Raw genomic sequence first — 9,332 nt, 5'->3', positions numbered from 1 at the left:
TCTCTCTCTCTCTCTCTCTCTCTCTCTCTCTCTCCCTCTCTCTCTCTCTCTCCTTGTTTTGGACTAGCTTCTGCATACGAGAGAAAACATCTGACCCTTGACTTTCTGTATCTGTCTTATTTCATTTAACATGATATCCTCCAGTGCCACCCATTTACCGGCAAATGCCATCATTTCATTCTTCTTTGTGGCTGAGTAAAACTCCATATTTTCTTTATCCAGTTATCTGTCTTTCTTGTTCTGAGGCTCTGACTTCTTAAACTGAGAATCTACTAGTTCCTCTGACTCTCCAGGTTACAGATGGCCATTGTGGGATGATCCAGCTTCTGATTATGTAAACCAGTCTAATAAATCCCCTTTGGTAATAGTGTGTGTGTGTGTGTGTGTGCGTGCACATGCATGCATGCGTGCATATATATGTCTCCATCCTGTGGCTCTGATCCTCTAGAGAATCCTGACTAATGCAGAGAGGGAGATAGGGAGCCCATAGAAACAGTTCACAGGAGAGCAGGATGGTAGCACCACCTCAGGTGGCAAAGGTGAGAAAGGAATTGATTCACATACATGTAGGGAGGAAAATCTCCTGTCACCTCCTCCAGAAAGCCTTCTTTGAGACTTCAGCTAGACTCTGGCTTTGAATTCTGCCTCCTTTTCCATGGGCATTACTTATGTCTCATAGTCAGACATGTTCTTCCCAGTGGATGGAGCTCTCTGAGAACTGATAGCCCATCTGGCCTGTCCCATCCTCCCCAATGTGCCTGACCCAGAGGAGCCACTTAGCCCCGTGTGGATGGCTGAACTCCCCAGCTGAACTGCCCAGTCTGAAGGAAGACAGATCCTGTGGCTGCTTCTCTCTGGTCGGCAGGCAAGCTTCACCTTTAGTTTTCTTCCACCCACCCATCCATCTGTGCTCACCCACAGGGAACCTGACTCTGTGATGCAGGGAACCAACAAGTGGAAGGAGGGAGGGACAGTGGGACAGGCCTTAGCTCACAATGCACAGAGTTCCATGTGGGGAATCCAGTCCTGTCTCTGGCTTCTTAGGAAAATTATTTTTTTTTCCCTTTCTGGGCCTCAGTGTCACCTCTGTGATATGTGTGGAGGTGAGAAGTTGCTGATTTCTCAGGACTGACCTTGTCTTTGAGGTGTGATCTACTTTCTACCACAGGCTCCCGGCCCTCCCTCTCTGCCTGGGAATTGTGTTCCATTGTGGGAAGCTGTAAAGAGGGGAGCAAGAAAACCAGAGACATATGATAAAAAAGACTTTGCATAGTACATTTTTTCCCTTCCCTACAAATTCACATTTTGTGCTTTCAGTGAGAAATAGAAAGCAGGGCTGTTGGCTTTTGAGGGTTGTTTATTTCAAGGAAGCGGGTAGGTGATGAAGAGGGTGATGGAGCCATTCTCAGACAATAGCCATTGTTTGTGCCCAGAATTGCAAATGTGGCTGCAGCCTTGGTCCTCACCCTCCCTGTGGGTCTCTCTACACCTGGGGAGCCTGGGTGGACAAATCCTTTGCAGGTTGCCTGACTCTAAGACATACCAGAAGGACATAAATAATCAGCTACCAATTCTTCAGCTCGACTATAAAAAGCGTGCATATGCTCTGTGCAGGTTTTCTTAAGGTAAGGGACAGAGCTGGGCAAAGCTGAGCTTCTGGAACTGCCCATATGGGGAGGCGGTCTTTCACCGATGATTCTGCAGACAGAAATTGCCCATCTGCACTGTTTGCAGGTGTTTTGAATGATTATATTATTAGCTCTGTCTGTTCAACTTTGCTTTTTTATGGTGGCTTTAGTATTGCAGTAAAAAAAAAAAAAGAAGAAGAAGAAAGAAAAAAGAAATATAAAGGCAACCATCTGGCTCTCGATTTGTGATCGCATTCTCTGTCAGGAAAGAGGGAAGAGGCAGTCACTGCTATCTTGGAGGTGGGTCTGCCACTGGGCAGCCCCCAGTTTTGCCCTTATCTGAGGGGGTTAGATTGAGGGTAAGCAAAATCTTTCATGTTTCTTAAAGAACCTGGTTTATGTCCTCATTTCTCCTTCTACCCTTCCTCTTACCTGGATGCTCTACTGCTGCTTTGGAGCTCACCTGGGTACTAGGACTGATGATCAGTATGTCCCCCAAAGCCCTAGTCCGGCTAGGAGAACTGGCTGTGTTTGTCGGGGTGGCCCTGGAGAGCCAGGTCTGAGCTGTCCATCCCACCCATGATTCTGGACCTTAATTTGATCTGTGCTATGACCTGTGAAACTTTGCAGGGCATCCCGACTGCAGGTAGCAAGACAAAGATTTATTTGATTATCTGTGCATGGGTAATTCATCAGGGAAATGCGCTCTGTGTCAGACGGTGCAGAAGCGGGGTTATTTAGGGTTGTGCAGCACATCCAGGGCTGGGAGGGTGCCAGGAGCCACCAGCCCAGCAAGGTCATGATGCCTCCACACCACAGGAGACGCCAGGCAGATCCCAAGTCGCACTTGGGCCTGAGGGTGTCATCTGCCTTTTTATTGCTTTGGGAAAAGAGATAAGAATTATGTAGGCGGGTTTTTTTTTCTCCCCTTTTATTTATTTTTTTTTCTCCAAAAGGGTAGGAACAATACTCTGATGTAATCTGAAGAAGCAGACAGGAGGGTGTGTTGCCAAACTTCTTTTCTGTCCAGGTAGCCCTGAGGCAGACAAACCATCATAATAAAAAACATTATATCTATATCTATATCTATATAGATAGATTTACACACACTCATATAGATAGATAGATAGACAGATAGATAGATAGATAGATACACCTCCAGATACATCATATAATATATATGGTATATGGTATGCAATAGTTACAGATCACATTATATATATTACAAACCTCATCCTGTGACTTCTGTTCTGCAGCAAGCCATCATGGGGACACCTGTGTTCGCCAGCACAATGGAAGGCGTAGTGTTCAGCACAGGCATCTTAGAGAGGCAGAAGGAGGGTGCTGGAAGAAAGACTCCAGAGATGGGAAGAGTTCCTAAAACTCCACCTCACTGATTGTAGAGCCGTTTTGAATTGGCACTTTTGATGGCAGTGCACTGAATGTGACTCAAGCACACACCACTGAAGGAGGACCTGTGGGGTGTCCTGTGGGGATGGAGACCGAACCCTGTTCTTTGCACTATTCTCTCCCAACTGTGTCTTCCTTCGAGAAGTGAATCCGACAATGTATATTTCCTTTTGTTAGGTGCATGTGCAGTTTAAAGCAGGAGCTGGGGATGGAGTGACCCCCTTCCCTTATTTTATGAAAGCCCGAGCCACTCCTAATGATACCTGTAGGGGTCCTGAAGGGATGCAGAGATTTGGGGCAGCAATTAAGGAGTAAAAGAGAGACAGAGACTGTAATTCCATCTAAAAAAACAGAAGTGGTTTGTCCTATGGTGGTCAGCACTTACCTCCCTGTTGCTGGTTGGCAGTGTCTGCAGTGGGTAAGATTTTTGGAGGGAATGGCTTTGTGGTACACACGGCATGGCCACAACCAAGTCCTGTGACCCTCAGCCTTAGAAATGGGCCAATAAAGCAGCAGATTTGAAGGTCATCAAGGACTATGTAAATGTGCACCACAGTCATTCCAGACCAGGAAGGGGTAGGCTTACTAGTGCCTGGAATGGCTCCTTCTTACTGGATGAAGTAATTGTCAATTAAGGCTCTAATGCCTTCGATTAGAATAATAGTAAGACACTTTGGGCATCACTGAGCTTGGAGCCTCGCATTCTTACCTGCACAGTTACTAGTGAACGGTCAAGGGGAAGTCCAAGAATATATGAGCCACAAGAACCTGGAATCCAATGGCGAACCAAGATGGTTCTGAGGGCCTCAGCAGGAGCAGACTGGGGCTGGCTCTGTGATCCAACCAAGGCACAGGCCCAGGACTAGGCTGACCATGTGGGAGCACTGTCATTGTAAGCTACAAAAGACAAATATACTGACAGTTTCCCACTGTTCAAATTCATAACTTGAAAGTATACCCTTGGAATTCAGAGGGCCTGAGTTTGAATTTTGTTTCCTCGATTAGCTGTAGGACCATAAATAAATACTTGGCCAACCTCTTCCTTCCCACCCTCCCTTCTTCCTTGTTCTTGTTTTCCCTCGTTTTTTTTTTCTTATCTGCATAATCAATTTTATAATAATAGCACCTACCACAATAGTTCTGTTGAGAGGATTAATCCAGACTCTGCTTACAGGATGAACTGCCATATGATTCGTGTTTAATAAACATCACCCAGAACTATTCTGATTGCTGTTATTCTCAGAATATCTTTCTCCTTTTTTTTCCTTTTTCCTTTCTCTATACCGATAAGCAATCCAGGGAAGCATTAAAAGACCAAAATTTGAAGTAATGTAGCCAAGATTCAAAACCAATTGGGTTAATTATTTAATATTATTAACATCATTATCAACATCATCAAATGGCTTCTTAGTTGTGTGCTTTCTGGGTTTTTAAAATTTTTTGGTTCCACATTTTTTATTTTTTAATTAAAATTATATATATTTAGAATTATAACATGATGCTTTGATGTACACATTGATATGATTATTACAGTCAAGTATATCCATGTGCCCACCTCCTCATATCTTTCAAGAGAGCATTTGAGATCTTTCTTGGTGAATTTCCAGAACTTCTTGCTTCTGAGTCCAGCTTGCCTTTGGCCTGCTGTGGTCCCAACTCACCTCCCGGTGCACTCTGACCTCCAGCTCCACTCTGCACAGAATCCTATCTCTTTCCTTCTTGCTCTACATGGAGGCTCCCAAATGCCCTGGTGATAGGAAGGTCCTAGACAACGTTGTTCCAAGCTGACTCACTTAGAGCCCAGAGAAAGCTGTGACCTTTCCCACACATAGTTCCTTCCAGAAGAGCTGTGGACAGGAGATTTGTCACCTGCTCCAAGTTGACCAAGAGGCTAGGGAGCCTCTCTCTCTGAGATACAGGCTCCATGTGACATGTTCAGTGATTCTCAAATTCTTCCCAATGACTCCATGCCCTGTGTGTGTCTCAGACTCCCCCCTCCTACCAAGCTCTCCAACAGGTGCACCAGGAAGTTTGAAAGTTTACTTATTTATTTGCACACGGTTTTGCTTCTTAGCATAGACAGGAGCCCTGTCACCCATGCAGTTGAGATCATAAGTAGTATGCATGGGGTAGGATGGAGGGGACTCAGGTCAACTGTGCTCTCTGGTCATGCACAAAAAGTCTGCTCTTCATTCTGTGCCTGTAGGGAAACACATATGGAGCAACTTCCCTTTTCTTATATGCTCTCTGTCTCTCTCCCCTTTATCTTTTGGGACCTGTCCCTATTCCCTTGAAGTCCCGGATTTCAATTATAATTAGCACTGAAAACTGCTTTATAATCTATTCCACCTCAGAATTCTCCCTCTGAACATTCTATACACTCAGCAATTTTCATGTTTTTTGACTTCACATTCCCAAGGCACAAAATCAGATTGACCCGACTCATCTGTTCAGGTGCTGGCTCCTGGTCCCTCAGCTGCCCCTAGGAAAGGGGTGGAGCTTCATAGGACAAAGAGAAAATCTGCCTCCGAGTGCTAATTCAGCAGGGGAACAGGGCAGGAGACGTCTCCTACCAAGTAGGCACAGGGATCTCTCTGTTCTGTGGCCAGCCCTGGCCTTGACATTTATCTTTTCCACATAAGGATAAAAGAAAAAAATAATTACTTTAAAAAGACTTGGAATGAGGCAGAGCTACACTGTATAAACTCAGCCACACGGAGGCAAAGCTGATCCAGCATCTTACCCTTGCTTCTATGTCCCCAAAGTGTGTACCTCCTTGGGTTTATGGCACATTCTGAGGTCTCAGGGCTTCTGGAAGCTGCAAGCCCAAATGACCCCCACTCCAGGACAAGTTTTATTTTTCACAATAAGCTCTCTTACATCCAGGATTCTTTCTTTAAGGTCTCCTGTGACTTTATGATTGTACATTCCTCGGTTTTCCTTTCATACAATACTTTTCTGTTGAGGACCTGTTATTTGCTCTCCCACTAAGCAATAAAATGAAAGATAAAGTCACTGTCCTCATGCAGCCTATGTTCCAGTGGAAGGGGGAGAGAAGACAGATAGCAAACACAACAACATGAGAGGACAGGGAGGGCTGGGGACACAGTGATGCTGGATGGCATGGTCAGCATGAGAGTGGTCAGCACAGGCCAATATAATGGAAGCTGAGTGCATGACCCACAGGGCAGGGAATTTGGGGCCATGTAGGATTCTCTTCCAAATGATATGGGAGCCATGGAGAGTTCTCACAGAGGGGCACCATAGTCTCACTTCAGTCTTCAAGGGATTCTGTTGCTTCAGCATTTAGGACATTTTTTGCAGGCTACAGAGAAGATGAGACCTAAGTGGAGCAGTCAAGGTTGATTCCTTTATTGTGTTGTGCATTGACTCGGGGAAGTTTGTTATGAGAGCTCCCATGAATTTCCCTAAGACATGCACTATACCAAGCAGATGGTTCCCACCTTTGCAGAATTTAGTTCCTCGTTTGGAAGACAGACATTAATCAAAAGTCATTTCATGCTCAAAATCCACTGAAAGTCAGACAACTGTCTTGAGCGATTTCTTCCAAGTGGTTAATCAGGGATTTAGGATCCTTCTGTATTACATTTTTTTTTTCCATCTTGAAATATTTCAGGTCCCACTGGGGGAGTAGGGACAAGAGAGAGTAAACCAAGAAAATGCAGACTAGGAGGATATCATGGGAGATCTTAAGAGCAAGGCTTGAAAGAGGTACACCTCACTTTTATACATCACATTTTTCCACTGGACAGAATCAGTTGTATGAATCCAGTCTATCTGCAAAGGAGCCTGGAATTCGTAATCTTCCTGGAAACAGGAATAGAACAAGGGAGAAACTAGCAATGGTATGAAGTCAACTAAAGTCTAACCAGAGCCCCATCCCACAGAATGTCTTGCAGTGTAAATGGCGCCAAAGTTACCTTATGCCGAGGACGGGGACTGGTCTTTTATGATCTCCCTCAGTCAGCCATTGTCTGTCAGGAGCACATTGGCATCCTTTTTCCTGTGTAGTAGTGGGAAGTTCTATTAACTCTCCCCAATCATCAGTACTTGCACAGAAACCATTATTCAATGTCTATACATGAGAAAACTGAGACAGTGAAGAGAGGCAAATATGTCTTTCAATTCTCTGAAAATTATCAATGACTGTGGGAAAGATTTTACCATTTACAGTCCTTCATTTCACTAGCCTCTGAGGTCAGCTTCAAGTTTTAGTCTATGTCTAGTTGGTGGTCATGACCACATGGGGCCTGATCCAAAGCCTTGGTTTGGACTTTCTCCTTGGTCAGGAAGAACTAACCCTTCAGGTGAAAAGAACACAAATGACCCACCAGTGCCAACTTCCAGCATAATATCCCCAACTAACATCCATGAGGACTCAGAAATCTATTATTGAGCAACAGATTCTATCGATGATTATGGGTTTATTGTTGTTGTTGCACATTTGTAATATGCAATCTGGGAACAGCTGAGATTATGTGATTTGGCATTTCCTCTTGGGTTTCTGACAATTAGAAGAAGAATCTGTGTTGGAATAGCTGGAAGTTTCCACTGTAAGCCCTACCCTGTGAAAATGGCTTTTCCCTGCTTTATGCATAAGATCTGGGGCTCAGAACTCAGCCTTTGGGACAATTGCAGCAAGGCCCCAATCCAGGACTCATTCCTCACCTCCCTTTGTGATGGAGGCCCCCACTCAACATTGTGTAAGGTATCTCCTTAAGGGATACGTCAATCCTTTTCCTGTTTCTCCATAGGATTACACCTACCACACAGACCCATGGTCCACTAGAAGAAGAACTGACAAAATAAAATATTGCCATCATGAACACTCCCCAGTGCTTAGAATGTCCAAAGTTGCAGAGCTTGGTGATCCTAGTCCTCAGGATGACATCTGGGAAGTGGAAATTTCCACAGTATTGATAGACTGAGTCAAGAAAACAGCAAACTCAAGGCCCTCTTCCCCAGAATTGACAGCAAATCGTGATGATAAACATTTATGTTAGCTTCTTTCATAAGATTGTATACAATGCCGTTATCAAAAGCTGGATTGCCATTTGTAAAATGCTCTTCAACATAGCAACTATGCAACATAGCAACTATGGCTTATGATTCAAAACATCATTAAAAATAAAACTGTCATTTATCCACTCATTCATTTTTGTAGTCACTAGACACTGCCCACAACATGGAAGTCACACCAAGGGGAACAGAGAGACGGTACCTGCATGAAGGAGTCACAAACATGTGTTCACCACCAAAGCACAATCCAAGGTGGGAAGAGTGACAGACCAATAAAGAAGTGCAAGGGAATTTGCTGTTCCAATTAACAGAATTATTTGTATATATCCATTTCATTTAGCAGTGTAAACTCAGCTGTGACTGTTTGGAAAGTTGGGAGTTATCCAGTGCGGTACCATGCAGCTCTGACATGAGACTCTCATTTCTCCTTGGATTCTTCTATTGTTTCTTGCTCTTGGAGGGGTTGGTGGCGGCTAGTGGTGATGGGGCATTTAATCCATTGTTCTATTGCACTATGTCTTGCCCTTGAAAGCCCTTCACTTGTGACTCAGCGAAGACAAAGCCTAGTTCTTGCATTTAAGTTACATAAACTCAGAATGATTTGAGTCTCCAGGATGCTGTGGGCATCTCTTGTGGGTGTATTAGAAAGGAAAGCTTATACCCAAAGAGCTGCTATCACCCTGGAAGCCAGCCAGAGCTGAGACCCCTCTGGGTTGCTTCCATTGTGTCCCCCGTCCCTTTGTCTGAGCCTTGAGAAGTCACCTGTGCTGGAAATATGGATCAAGAACCAAAGAAGTGCTCATTTTAGTGAAGCAGGTTTAAGAAGTTTTCCACTTAGGATCTAGGCTGAGGTTGGATTTTGCCATCCCAGATAAAAACAACAGAAAAGAAGAAATAGATTAAAGCACTCTATGGTTTATGTTAAAATTGTTGAACTGCAGCCATGAGACAGACATTGTCTAGCAAGCAGACACTTTGGGTCTGCCTTAAATTATATAACCTAATGTCCTAAAATAAGCCCAGATTTGGGATTTTTCCCTCTTCCCTCTCTTCTCCCTCCCCCGCCTCCCACCTCTCTCTCTCTCTCTCTCTCTTCCCTCCTTCCCTCCCTCCATCTCTCTCTTCATCTCTCTTTCTCTCTTGTTCTTTCTGTCAAAATAAAGGCTCAAAGGAAAGAAAATCATATTACTCTGAATTAAGAAAAGAGAAGGACTCTGGCTTTCTTTGGACCTCAAAATGCTATCAAAGGCAAAG

The sequence above is a fragment of the Marmota marmota genome, unplaced genomic scaffold (genome assembly GCF_001458135.2).
Source record: "Marmota marmota marmota unplaced genomic scaffold, marMar, whole genome shotgun sequence".
Taxonomy (NCBI): Eukaryota; Metazoa; Chordata; class Mammalia; order Rodentia; family Sciuridae; genus Marmota; species Marmota marmota.
This window is presented reverse-complemented; position numbering follows the sequence as displayed.